Raw genomic sequence first — 15,058 nt, 5'->3', positions numbered from 1 at the left:
ATCTCACTGGTGATCGTCCTTTTAGTCTCATTTCCCCTCCTAGACACTATTCTCTAGTCATACTGTACTTTTTACAATTCTCTGTTTGGTCTCTTTGTACCCACTGAATTGTTCGTCTGAGACACCCTTAAATTCATGGTTTACCTGGAAAATTCCATTCCCATTCAGTCCCAACAAGATCAATGTTAGAAAACCTTTTTCCACTTTTCCAATCATAGTAAGCCACTTTAATTGTCCTCCTCCACAGTACTTTTTACCTAACTCCAGCAATTCATTTATCATATTGTAATGGAGTTATTTGTAAACATGCCTGACTCTATTTTGTAGACTACTGCTTAACGGAAATATCTAGGACAGTGCTTGGCACACAGTAGGCCTTCAATAACAATTAAATAAATAAAGGAAAGAACAAACGAATACCATATAATATCCTATCTAGAAATCTTTAGCATTCTCATTTAAAGCATGTTTATAAATGAAATCAGATCCCAAATCCTTAACAAAAACACATTTAGAATTTTCCTAGTCTTACCTAAACGAATCTTGTGGCCTGTCTAGGGTATGTATCTCTTGAGTTGGAAAGTAACTGCAATGCTGAGGCCATTCCTTCCACAGGTTATCTTCTTACGTGATCTTCAAATGAAAATCCACCTTGAGCCCAATGCATCAGGGAGAATGCTGCTATTACAGACAAATTTGGATGGCAACCGGATGTACACACCTGAGTTGTATTTCCTTGATCTGCCAGAGGAGAACCGGAAGCAGTAGTATCCCCACGCCACCTGTGACCAGAGATGTAGCGCCTGGGAGATTCCAGGATAGTAGGATGTGGGGTAGACTGTTTCCAGAATTGCTTTAGAAGCACAAGAGAAGTTTTCTTGAGAATCAGGGTGTCACAACAGCTGCCTGAAGACACCACATATCCAAAATTAGGAGTGGGAACTAAGTCGAAGAATCAGTTAATCAGTGTCTGGCTTCCTGAACCACCTTAATGAAATAAAATGCCAAAATTCGCAGATACATTGACACTCCTGCTGACAGCCTAAAATAGCATCAACTTCCGACCGAGCGAGCCAATTGCTAGCTATTGCATTGAACTCTTCTGCTTGATGACATGTCAATAGGGTGACCTTATTTTCAAGATGAGTTCCCTTCTCCCTGCTCTCTCTCATTTCCACTTCAGCGGTGAGACTAGATTTGGCTTTTTCTAAGGCTCACTAGACTAGAAGATGCCACTGCAGATGGATTGATAAAAATTTAAAATAACTATTTCCATATAGGAAACAAGGCAGCACTGGATTGGGATGAGCACTGGGGAAAGGGGGTTTCTGGATGTAGGTATTGCTAAAATCACAAGAACCAGGTTTCAAGTGGGAACAGAGGAATAGAGATATACATCTCAAGTGCTGTTAACAGAAATAGAATTACATTCAGCACTTGTCTTATATCATCTGGAGTAAATGGCCCAGCTGGGCACTATTATTCTTGTAGGGGAGCCAAGACAGTGTCCAAGCAGGTATCTGATGTAGCGCGAACAGAGAGATGGTGCATCTGGATTTCTCCCCGCTGCCTGGTCAGTGATGGGACCTTCAATCAGAGGAAATCAAATCACACCAAAAAAATCCCCCGAGAGAAGCAGGGGGAGAAAGAGAATGGGATTTGGCAGGAAAGCCATATGATAAGCAGAAATTTTGTGGGCCCAATCTTCTGCCAAGTCTAGTTAGCTGACCTTCTGCAAGCTATCGTCAGAGGCGTAGTATATGTAGCGGGGTTAAGAGCCAGGCTCTGGGTTCAAATTGCGACTCCAATAAGTACTAGACCCTAGGCAAACTATTTAACTCCTCTTTGCTTCAATTTCTTCATCTGTAAAAGACCAATACCTACCTCATAGGTTTATAGTTCAAAAATGTGAGTAATGTAAATAAAACTGATAGTATATAGTAAGTGCTCAATACGTGTTAGTCTTATTTTAAACAAAACCATTAGTGGGAACATTTAGGATCAAGTCAGACTAGAGAATTTCTATTGCCAGTAAAAGTCTTGGTGGAGCGGCATGCAGAGATTTAAGGACTCATCTGGCTCTCACTACTTACTTTACTCCTTGGGAAAGAGCAACATAAGGAAGATGTGGTCTCTCTCAGCGATCTTACAGTAAAGTAGGAGATATAGACATATAAACATATATATTATATATAATATATAATATGCATATTAAATAGTATATATAACATATATATGTGTGTGTGTCTATTTGTATATAGATGAAAAATAAAGGCCATCAAAGTTTGAATAAAACACAACAGTGACAAGAATTAGAAAGAAATTAATTCTGACTTAGGAATTGCAGACTAAGTCCCAGGGTGGTTTATAGTATCTCTCTATTTGTATAACCAGACCCCCTTTTTTTTTAAAAAAAAAATTAGCTACATTTGCAAGTGAAGTATATTATACATCTGGATCCTGGACCCCAGCAGGATAAAGTCTTCACTTTTCTTTAATCATTCACATCAGTAACACAAGTAAGTTACATTCAAAAGCAGCAATTCCACCCTAGCCTGGTTTCTGTTACTTTGCTGTCTCCCTGATCTCTACTGTCTGACAAGAGGACACTAGGATCAGATATGGTCCAAGCTTGTCCAGCCTCTGACTGGTCTTTCATTGTTCAATAGAGATCACAGGTACATTTCCGAATGGTTTGGGCAACAATTGCTGATGGGTTTCAAACTCTCCTGATTGCAATGCTTTAACCAGGGCAGAAAAAGAAAGATGATTTCAGCAAACCATAGACAAAGGAAAATTAACTGGGTTTTCTACTACCTGCAATTCTCAGTCTAGTAGTAATACAGTCTTTATTCTGCTGAAAAACACTCTATATTGATTATGCTGACACTGACAGTAAGCTGTGTGGTGGCTGGTTTTCTTTAGATTTTTTATTCACATCTCAGACGAGAAAGTGGGTTATGATTCATCCTGCACAATCTGAGTCAAAATTCATTTTTGTGTCTTTTCAATTAGTTCTCCTGCATTCCACATTAAAAAGCAAGAGTAGTTTGCTCAGCAAATGAGAATACTGTGGTATGTCTTTGTGTGTTGCTTTCTCACACACAATGACTGAAAACATTTTTTTGTATTCTCTAATGATATTCCAATAACAAGAGAACACCATAAGAAAACACAACATGTTAATTCAAATAGAGACAAACACTAACATTAAAAATTCAGAGGGGTTGATTATTACACACTAATCATAAACGGCATAAATCAAGTCAGAGGCTACACTGGGAAGTGATACTAACATCTTTGACATTTTTGATCTGTTATCATTTACAATGCATTTTCACATCTGTTTATTTAACTTGATCCTCACAATAAACATATAAAATAGAGATAAAGATCTTTTTAAATAGGTGAAATAACTGAAACTCAGGAAGGTTATGAGATTGTATAAAATTGCTTAAAGTACATGTAATTTAATCCAGAAAACGTAAATCAAGAATTTGGTTCCATCTCTTAACCTGTCCTTAGATAGGTTGGTTTCTCTTGTAAAATGATAACTCTAATCTTAACACTGCTAAAATAGTGTTTTTAAATAATGCATACCAATATGTTCTGAAGCACTTTACAAATGTCCAATGTCACCAATGCCACACAAAGAAGATACAGGAATTACACTTGGATTTCTTGACTCCAAAATCCAGTGCTTGTTTCACTATGACAGGTAATAAAAGATGAATTATTCATTTTTATGGGAGCGCTGTATTATCTACACTGAAGACTACTGTCGCATTAATGGTTACTGATATCAATATCACTTTTGCATGCCAAGTACCATTAGTGAACAACATTATTGACCCAGGAAAATCCTTAAACAATGATGCTAGGGCATCCAACTCAGTACACAGTATTCCTTATATTCTACAATCCTGTTTTATTTTTATTAACTGACACTTAAAGCTACTTTAAACACAGGGAATCTTCTCATAAACCTTAAGAAATGAGCAACAGCACTGGGCAGAATATAAAATAGTCTAGGAAATATAATTCTTGAGTTTCTTTTCCAATTCTTCTGCAGAACTCTGAAGTAAGCAATGTTGTAATTTTACACAGAGCAGCTGTTTTCCTATTCACCTACATTTTAATGGTGTATAGAGCACAATATATGAAAAGTGTTTGAGGCAAAGAAATTAAGAGGCTAAAGGATCCCAATAGACCATGTAGTCCAATCTCCTAATATAAGAGATGAGGCCCATGGAAAAGGGGCTGGCCTAAGATGTCACAGCAAGTCAGCAGGACAATGTTAGGCCTCTGAATGCTTGATGTCTGGCTCTTTACATCACTTCCCGCCCTCTCACAATAACATGAGGACTTTGGGTGTAAAAAAACTGTTTATTTTATAAAACCTAACTCAGTGGGTAAACTTGACATCATTTGTCTATGACATTCCATCAGTTTGTCTTCTCATTGAATTATATCCACATTTCTCAATATTTTAAACATTAGAGAGTTCATGGATAAACATTAGTTTAATGTCTTTTAGGGGAAAAAAGCAACTAGTTCTTCAACCTATAAAATCAAACTATGGATATTACTGACATAGATGAAGATAAAGTAGTTTTAAAAGTTAATTGATTTAAACCAAAATATCAGGCAAATAATAGTACAGAGTTTACATATATGGTAAAAAATTATGAGGGTGCCTTCTAATGACCAAAGAATGGAAAGCTCTCAAGATACATGATTTCTAAGTACTACTTTAACTGTGTCATGATCCTAAGGCTGAATAGGGCAGAAAGAGAGGCAGTGGACGTTAATAACTGTTTTCCATTACCTCCTGCCTAATGCATCCTCTTAGGCTTCTTCAAAAAGTCACTCCAGTACAGTGTGTCTGTTCTTGTTGAATTTTAACAAATGATGCTCACTTCCAGGTAGGAGTGGAGCTGGGTTCAGGACCCATATAAATTGAAGGTTTGATGGTCAGAGAATCAAAGGAAGACTGAGATCAGAGCTGTGCAGTGCTGTAATGAATCTGGGATTACTTAATGCAACGTGACTGACGTCAGAGTCAGAGTTAGGAATAGAATTGGGATAAGGTCATTAATTTGGACCTGCTTCTGAGACTTCCTAGTTTATCGGCCTTGGATACTTTCTGCTTGTTTTCCTTTAAAAGCATTCAAATGTCTTTGCTGAGATCTCTGACCACAGAGAGTGTATTGCCAACCAGTCTTTACTCTCCAGCAATGGGTATCTCTTCATGTGAACTCCTTTGGCATTTTACCTGGCACAGGTCAGCTGGTAATAGTGGCAAAAGCCCCTGAACCTGGAAGAAAAATAACGTATTTTCCACTGCCAGGCATAGATTCTGTTCTCCATCAAAGCCCTTGGTGCTAAAGGATTTAATAAATGTTTTCTCTCCTTGCCTATTATGTTACCTCATTTCTGTTATCTCCTATAGTACACACTACTATGACTGGTGTATAGTAGGCACTCAATAAATATTTGTAGATGAATGAATCCACTCAATTAAAAGTACAACAGATGCCTACCAAGTAGAACTCCACAGATGTTCAAACAATGGCTTTGCTGACAGGCAATTAATTATGCCTTGTGACATTCTAAACTGACAATTCTAATGTCACTTCAAAGTCTGGAAGGAGATGATTATCTGTGAGTTTTAGAGAAAGTTGTGGGGAAAGTGCAGGTGGGGGGGAAGAAGGGGTTGTTTGGAAGGGAAAGAGAATTGAGTTCACAGTTATCTGTATTTGTGTGTTTAAGATCAGAAAATGCATAATTAGCACTTGTAGGTTCAGGTCTTAACTCCACCACGTCTCGGTACACAACCATAGGCAACCTACGAACTGAGACGGTTTTTCCACACACAATGTGTGCTCCACCAGCTCTTTCTCTCCCAGAATGTCAAGTTTGCCTCCACAGTTATTAGACAAAGGATGTTTGATAATGAAGTAATAATTTTCTACTTTTCTTTTCATTCTCTGATAAAAGGAATGGTGATCCCAACGCAACTGAATGAGTGGGTGTCTGCTGCTTCTATTAAGACATTATGAAACGCCACCCGTGGGTAGTGTTTCACAGCCTTGAAGGGGCCTAGTTTAAGTGAATGACCTTTCACAACTGGTTGCTATGGAAAACACATGTAAACATAGGAAAAAACGTTGCTTTCAATGTGATACCCTGCCCATCTGACCCAATTAGATTAGAACAGAAGAAAATTGAGGATGTAAGAGATTGTCTTAGGAACCAAGGACTATGAAGGAACCCTGGAGTGAGGGAAAATGTGATCTAGAACCTAAAAAAGGAAATCTGTGTAAACTATCCATTGACCAATTTCAATCCTTAATTATCACAGAAAACATGTGCAAAAGAAATCCAAATTCAAGGATGTCAATTTAACTTTTATTTGAAGTTCAATGAACGTAGCAACTATGTTTTACTCTACAGTATACATTCTCCAGTGCCTTTAAGTGATTAAAAAAAAAAGAAATAAGAAAATCTGAGTTATAATCCATGGCTCTGTCACTAACTAGTTTGGAAACCTAGAAAATTCACTCATTTTCATCATCTCTAAAAATGAGGGGATTTTCCTAGATAGTCTCTAAGATTCCTTCTATCTCTAACATTTTACGATTCCATAAGGTGCTAAATAAATATCTGTTAAGTGAATGAGGTATTTTTCCCCAGTATTTGCTGTACACCATGTCCTGCCACAGGGAATATGGAATGTCTGCTTATGATTTTCATGTATAGGTACATTAATTAATTAAACAAATATTACACATCTCCTATGTTCCTGGCATTGTCCTAGGACCGAAGATGGGGACTCAGCAGTGAACTAAACAAGAATTGTCTTCAATCAGACTTCCGTTCTAGTGAGGAAGATAGACAATAAATATTACAAGTGAATAATCTGATGAGGATGAGAGAAAAAGATCCTGGGGATCTCTTCAGTTCTTTTGTATTTGAAAATCAAGGCGCTCAGGATGGTAGGTATACCTAGGCCCTAACAGGTTACTGGTTTTATTTTATTATTTTTAAGAGCAATGTGTTCTTCATCCAAGTTTGAATAAGGAGTCTCCAGGTCTGAGTTGACAAAATTAGCAGGCCCACCTACTTCCTCACATTTGCAAACAGCCCTGACATTCGCCTTCCCGCCAGCACACTAATTTCTACTCTTTACTCAGAAAGGAAATTTTGGCTATAGAGTTCAAAACACTCCCAGCTGTACGACCTTGAATGAGTCATTTGGGCTTCAGTTTTCTGGAAAGTGAAAGGTTGTCCTAGATAGTTTCTAAGATTAAATTCTTCTTTATGATACTATAAGTCTAGGTTTCTAAATCGATGCTTAAAAAACACTATATAGCCAAATTAATTAAAAATTAACGTGTGCTAAGATGGAACACATAAAATGCTTCGGATTATTATTTATTTAGTGCTGTAAACATATCTTGCCCTGAGCAAACTCTTTACCAGAAATCACTACCACAAAAGGAAATATATTTAAGAGGTCTCATTAACTAGAAAACATTCTGTTCCCATGACCCACAATACCTTAAACAAAAAGCTGGAGAGGAACAAAACCAAGAAATCCATTTTTTCCCAAATCGATATACCTTTTCTCTAAACCACTCATTTTCTAATTTTTCTTCCCTTGTGGTTTTGGGGTTTTTAATTAATTAGGTCATTTTTCTGTGAAAATAAGATCCTTAAGGCCTTAGCTTCCACCCGTACTAAAGGCAGCTGCCCACCTAGTGTCATTTCCAAATTTGTAATTGATAGGAACACTTTGGAAAACATTTTCTTGACACAGAATAATAAAAACAATGACATACAAATTACTTAGCACCTCTCAGTTGAGACCCCCTAAGCACTTTTCAAAGCAATCACATTGTTCCTTGTACCGATGAAAAAGCTAAAGCACAGAGCACGTTAACTGATGTATCTTATATTCCATTACCAACATAGCAACGTGGTGCTAAGGGAGCATGATGGGGTGGAAAGAGAATAGGATCTGAGTCAGTAGCCTTGGGTCCCAGGGAATTCCGCTGCTTATGGGATGTATGACTTGTAGGGGTGGTGGTGGCTCTGGAGAGTGGAGAGTCCCATAATCACTCAGATCCTCTGTGTCTTCATATGCCAAATGGAAATAAACATACTGGCTGTTTTGCGGGGCTGCTGTCTAGTTCAAATGATATAAGAAGTATAAAAGTGCTGTCCAAAACATTATATAAATGTTAGTCGTAATCATGTCATAATAATGATAATCTAGGGGTAGAACTAGAAATTGGATGCAAGCAGCTGATTCCCAGACAAGTTTGACGCCTAATTCATTGATGATCAGAGTTGGACAGTACTTTTGAAATTTAATCTCATAGTCCATGAGATGCTTGAATCCTATGACCATTTCCCCAACCAGGGGTTATTGAGCTTTGGCTTGGACTCTTCCAAGAACTTACTTCTGTTTGTTAAAAAATTTAATTCATTATACTGAATGGGAATTTGCCAGCTTCCTCTGACTTGCCTTTGTTGCTAACTTTGGAATCACAAATATTAAGTTTAGCTTCTTTCTCACATGGCAGTCCTCCAATAGCTATCAAAGTTCCAGGTTTTCTTTTCTCCACACCTTCAACCGTACCTCAAATAGTGGTTTCCAGTTTCCTAAGTATCTTAGTCCAAATCCTCTAGACATGCTCACTTATCAATGGTCTTACTAGTATAGAAAAGAAATGGACTACACCCCCACCACTTGGGGCACTTTGCTTCTAATCATGAACATTTGTTGGACCTCCATTTTGCTCTCAAATGAGAAGATACGTAGCACCATGTATGGTGAGCTGGTTCTATTGATAAAGGAATCATAGCACATGCCCATCCATGCCTTTCTTCTCTTGAGGCTTACCATGTGCCAGGTCCCCACTGCCTCACATCTTCCAGTTCTGTCCAACAGTCCTTTAAGCAGTCAAGACTAGCTCCTCCAGAACATACTTCTGGCTTTATGCAACCTTTCTTAATATACCTCACTAACAAGAGATAAACAAAAAATTCTTAGACAAACGTCAAGTTTTGTGAAGAGAATGTATCTACTGCTGCTCTGAAGGCACAGGAATTCTTCAAATAGCTCACTAAACAATTTTAAGACTCACACTTCAGTTTTTTGAAAAGAAAGAATAAGACAACACCATGTAAACAATGCCAAGATAATTACAACTTCATGCTTAAAAATAAGCTGGAAGTATTTTCAGTCCATCCTCAGATATAATACAGTATCCATTTCTAGAGATATTATATTCCAACAGCGTTGTCTTCAGCCGTAGGGTCCACATAGCCAGAACACTCATTTTGGAATCATGCTATGGTCACAGACACAGACATGTGGAATCTCTCACATACAAACATTCTTTCTCTTTCAAAATGAATGAAAGCACAAAACTTAGAGGCTGTGGGTTTATCAACCAAAATGGAAAATTCTTGGATAAAATCAGACATGTTTCAAGGATATCCAGAGGCAAACAACTTTCTTTTCTTCCTCAAAACTATCTGAAAAATGTAAGCTCCAATGCTGGCAACTAGCCCTGTAAGCTCTCCAATTTTCTAGCAAAGATACCTTTCTCCTCAACTCATTTTAATAGCTAATTTTAATATTCTTCCTCTCTTAAGTTCTGAAGTTTACCCTAACTTAGTATAATTTATAGTTCACCAACTCTTTCTTTCTATGCATCTACCCCTGGAACTGAGAGTCTCCTCTAGTATAAACATATTCTCCTACTTGCCCAGAGAAACAGGTTGCTCCAAGATGCAGGCATTTGAACCAGGGCATGCAGCCTTGTTGCAAATGATTTAGGCTAACAACCCACTGCCTGGTTAATTGAATTAGATTAGAATTTTATCCTACCTCCAACTTTCTTCTATGTTTCCTTTGTTCCCCCTACTGGCTAGTGTTTCGAGGCCTAGTGAAGGACCCCATTGCCAATGCAAAGACACTTGGGAATCTGCTATCGTCCAAACTTGAGCCCAAGTAGATGGAAAACGTTCACAAGCAGGAGAGACTTTATCTTCCCTTCGAGATATGGACTTACCCAACTGCTATATTATGGTTCTTTGTGGCATTTACATAATAAAATAATGCAAAAGTCACAATTTTTGATGAAGATGGAAGAAGGAGAGCATGGACACAAACTAGCACCTTTTTAGAAGAAATCATTAAAAAAAATATGCAGCTGGGATTCAGTTGAAGGTTCCTGCTTGCAATCTTTTATCAAGGACTCACTTCAGAAAACAAGATGAGCTGTAGTTATCAGTGATTTGCCTCCCCTCAAGGTCAGCTACCATGGTTGATAGGGAGGTACCAGATGTGCTATCTTCCTAAAGTGAGTATCTGAGCCGTGGGCTGTGCTTAGCGTCACATCAGTTAATTCAGGAATTATAGATAGTTAAAATACATAGTCAGTGACATTGGAGTCCAGGCTACAAAACACATGGCTCTGGGCACAGGTGGTCTCTCTCACTTGAATATCATAACTTCAGGAGGGAAAGGATGACATGAGGCAGGGAGAGCCAACTATTGACAAGCTGGAGGAACAACAGACGCCTTTCTCTAGTAGTTATGAATCAGAATGGACTTCAGGTCAGAAAAATAAATCCAACTCTGAAACTTATTAGCTATGTGACCTTGAACAACACATTGAGCCTCTCTGAATTTCTGTTTCCTCACCTGAAAAATGAAGACATCATCACCAGATCTGTCAGTCAGACCATGGCTGTGAATATAAGTTTTTAAACTTGTAGAGCTTTAGGTAAATATCAGCTTTTATCGTCACCAACATAATGGTTATCATCTCACCAATAATAAAAAGGGTATGTAAAATAAATAAACATACACAAGAAAGGGAAATTTCAAAGATCCACTGTAGTTTTTAAAACAGTCAAGTTTAGAAGGCACAGGAATGTGACTCTCTCTACTTCTGCCATCCAAGAAAGGAGTCAGGATAATTCATTTGCGACAGGCTTCCATACTCTTTTGGGAAGAAGGGTGTTCTGGGTAGCTGTGCAGTGGTAGCATCTCTACCTGCTTTAATCTGAAGTGATTCTGCCCTCCCCACAATATCTATATCGATGTCCATATCTATGTCTATCAATCATTCATCTAGACTGTTTCAAAGTAAGTTGTAGACATCATGCTACTTCACCCTAAATACTTCAACATGTTGCTCCTAAAAATAATACTATTGTTCTATATAATCACAATGCTATTATCTTCCTCAAGAAATTAACATTAATGTATTATCCAATATAAATGTCATATTCAAATTTCTCTAACCTTGCCCCAAATCCTTTATAGTGTTTTATTGGATCTAGAATCCAATCAAGACTGATGCCTTGCATTTGAATAGCATGTCTCTTTTAATTTTCTTTAACCTAGCATAGTCTCTTATAACATTGACATTTTTAAAGAAGTCAGGACAATTGTCTTGAAGAATGTCACATCATCTAGATTTGTCTATTTCCAATGGTTGGATTTAAGTTAAATATTTTAGCAAGACTACTACATAGGTGATGTTCTGTATTTCTTACTTCCTCATATCAGCAGGCACATGTCAATTTGTCCCATTATGGGTGATGCTAAATTTTGTCACTTAGATTAAGAAGGTTTCCTCCAGACCTCTTCACTGTAAAGGTATCTCTTCTCCTTTTTACTTGTCATCCATAAAGTGATCTTTTGATATCCCTCCCAATACTTTTAAGCATACCACAATTATAGATCTTTAATTATAAAACACTAAATGTTAAAAGTGATGAGAAGCTCCATAATGAAAACAAACACACAAAAATGTATTCATGAATCATTCCACTTAAGGAAAAAAAAAGAAAAAGGGGGCTGCATGGAAATAAAGCAATGTGACCACAGGGGAACCGACTCTGTTGACAGAATATACTTACATTTTATTCCCTTTCACTCCCTGTTGCAGCTTGGAATCTAGGAGATCTTTGACATGACAGCACTCAATGACCTTCAGAAAATCACTTATAGCATCAATGAAAATTCCAGCATTAAATAGGCAAAATGATGGAAAAAGAGAATAGGCGATGGGTTGTGGTAGGGCTGGGGACGTTAATTCAAGAGAGTGAAGTTCTTTTAGGGTGGTGCTTGGCAGTGCTATTTCCAGCCAAATGGAACTACAGTAAAAATCTGATGGGCAGCAAGAGAGGACTCATCCATCTTTCTTGGGTCAGACCCTCCTGTTGCAAACACACTGATGTGTAGCCTTTCTTCTGTCCTCTCCAGGCAGACTTATGGACTTCTACACTCACAGAGTGCCTCAGGCAGACCCAACGCAGTGCTGACATCTGCACTGACATCCTTTACATGTCTGCCTCTCTCTTGTTCTTCCCAGGAACTGGTGAATTCGGTGAGGACACAGCCTCTGCATCTGAGTGTCTCTAACACCCAGCACAGCAGCAGGCATGGAGAACGAGCTGGGGAAATGTTTGATGTTTAAAGTGTGGAACAGTGAACAACAGTTCTGTTAACGCATCCTTTGTTTCCTGCTTTTACCTAGCCAGTAAGAGGTAGAGCTGGTATTCAAACCAACACATTCTGGCTTTGGAGCCCAAATTCTTAGATACTGTTCATGAAACAGTTCCCATAGCATTTGATCTCAACATGCAAGGGCTCTCATTACATAAGATAAAGTCCCTAGCCTTTAGTTAGGCATTAAAAGTCCTCTCCACATTGGTCCCAACCTAATTCCCCAACCTCATTTCCCAATATTTATTCCTTCCCACATAGGCGCTTCACTCCAATGACTTTATTCCCTAATGTTAAAAGTCCCCTCATTAGAAATGACATCACTTCTTTACTATTATCCCACTTCCAAATCCCTATTAGCATACTTTTAAAGACGTAACTCAAAGGCTAACTACTCCATAAACACTTTTCCATTCCTGCCTCAGGATGTCCTCTCTCCTTTTTCTGAATTCTCAAAGAACTTTGGCTGAACTTCAATTAAGACACTTCTCATTTTCCGTCTTGTGTTATGATGAAACCCCATAACTCTGCACACATCCCCTTAATTAGACTATAAGTACTTTTAACGGTAAGACCCATGTCTGTCTATCTCCATATGCCTCCAACACCTAGCAGAGTAGCCTGCACGTAAGAGGCACTTGGTGGATGTTTTCACATAAAGTAAATATTCCTTGAATAATCCTGGCCTCAACTCAAGTTTTGTTCATTCTACCTACTTAGAAGAGAATACCCTTCAATTATTTTCCATCTATCCAAAGCTGATCTCCTCTATAAAACCTTTTCTAAATATCCAGTCTAAACTTTTGGAGGTGATGGATATGTTTATTACCTGGATTGTGATGATGGCAATACAAGTGTATACATCTGTCTAAACCTACCAAATTGTATCCATTATAATTATATGCAGTTTTTTGTATACCTCAATAAAGCTTGGGAAAAAGCTTTTAGAAGAAAGAAAAATGCATAGACCTGGAGTCTAGATTCTAATCCAGTCCTAAAATTTATTAGCTGTTGATATTGGGCAGATTACTTAACATTTCTGTGCCTCGATTTCCTAATCTTATTTTTCTTTTTATTTTCGGATGTACATCATATTTCGAATTCTGTGTACATTACATCATGTTCACCACCCGAACACTAATTATAGTCCATCTCCTCACAAGTGAACCTAATCGCCCCTTTTGCCCTCCCCCGCCCCTTCCCCTATGGTAACCACCAGTCCAGTCTCCAATGCTATGTGTTTGTTTGTCATTTTTATCTTCTACTTATGATTGAGATCATATGGCATCTGACTTTCTCCCTCTGACTTATTTCACTCAGCTAGATTTCCTAATCTTAAATAATAATAGCATTTATTTCACAGTGTTATATTTTTTCTGTAAGGATGAAATGAGTTAATTCCTATAAAGCATATAAAATAGTACTTCCATATCATAAACACTCAATAAAAGTTAATCATTATTCCACATTCTCTGGTTCTCTCTCATGGTTTATAATCCTCATTTGGTAATGATTATTTACCAGTTGGTGATATGTTCTATTTTTGCTATATTTAAATTGTCTTATTAGTGGATTTTTAATGGGCATATCTTGTTTTCTTAAACAAAAGATGAGATAACTTTGATTATTGAGCATATTCTACATGCCCAGAACTTGGCTAAGTGCTTTCTATAAATATTTCATTCAATACTCACAATAACAGTATAAGCTAGCTATTATTTCCATATTATAGATGGAGCAAAACAAAAACAGATTTAGAGAGAGGGAGCAATTTGTTCAAGTCGTCTAAGTTAGTAAGTAGTAGAGCTAGGACAATACTTGAAGGCAAAAATAATACTCAATTTGTATCTGTTTCTGAGAATGCCTAATATACATGCATTAACACAATTATTATCTATGTTCAATTTTCTTTATTGCTATGCATTTTGTTGCTATGATATATGAAGTATATATCCTTGGTATGTTAGCTTTTCTTTTGTTTTGCAGGGAAGATTGGCCCCGAGCTAACACCTGTTGCCAATCCTCCTCTTTTTACTTGAGGAAGATTGGCCTTGAGCTAAAATCTGTGCCAATCTTCCTCTATTTTGTATGTAGGTTGCTGCCATAGCATGGCTTGATGAGTGGTATAGGTCCATGCCTGGGATCTGAATCTGCAAACCCCAGGCTGCCGAAGTGGATCATGCTGAACTTAACCACTTATGCCACTGGGCGGGCGCCTAGCTTTTCATTTTTAATTTATTTTAATATGGAGAACTTATTTTTCACTTTTAACATGCTTTTTAAAAAAAGTTTATCTTAGACTCCAACATAAACTCCTCTGCTACGTCAATGACAAGAGCATGATATACTTTTAGAACATTCTAATATTAACTAGGACTTTTTTCTTTTTTTTTTTTTTTTACTATTTTCCATGCTTTGTGCTAATCTCCATCAGCTTATGTTTGGTTTTCAGCTTTGTTATTCTTCTTTGGATTAATGCTGTTCCTACAGTGAACTTACTAGTGTTGAAAGAAAGGCTAG

The 15,058-nt window shown here is 37.6% G+C and overlaps 1 protein-coding gene and 1 long non-coding RNA gene across 16 annotated transcripts in view; one reads left to right on the top strand and one right to left on the bottom strand.

The window, feature by feature from the left end:
* The window catches only part of LPP (LIM domain containing preferred translocation partner in lipoma), a 637,427-nt gene that overhangs the window by 130,667 nt on the left and 491,702 nt on the right, over positions 1-15,058 (bottom strand). The window lies entirely within an intron of this gene.
* Positions 5,605-14,005, top strand: LOC139077113 (uncharacterized). The gene is made up of 3 exons (XR_011529408.1): positions 5,605-5,664; positions 6,821-6,998; positions 12,405-14,005. It is a non-coding gene; the product is annotated as an uncharacterized lncRNA (long non-coding RNA).

The sequence above is a fragment of the Equus przewalskii genome, chromosome 18 (genome assembly GCF_037783145.1).
Source record: "Equus przewalskii isolate Varuska chromosome 18, EquPr2, whole genome shotgun sequence".
NCBI classification, from domain to species: Eukaryota; Metazoa; Chordata; class Mammalia; order Perissodactyla; family Equidae; genus Equus; species Equus przewalskii.
This window is presented reverse-complemented; position numbering and strand designations above follow the sequence as displayed.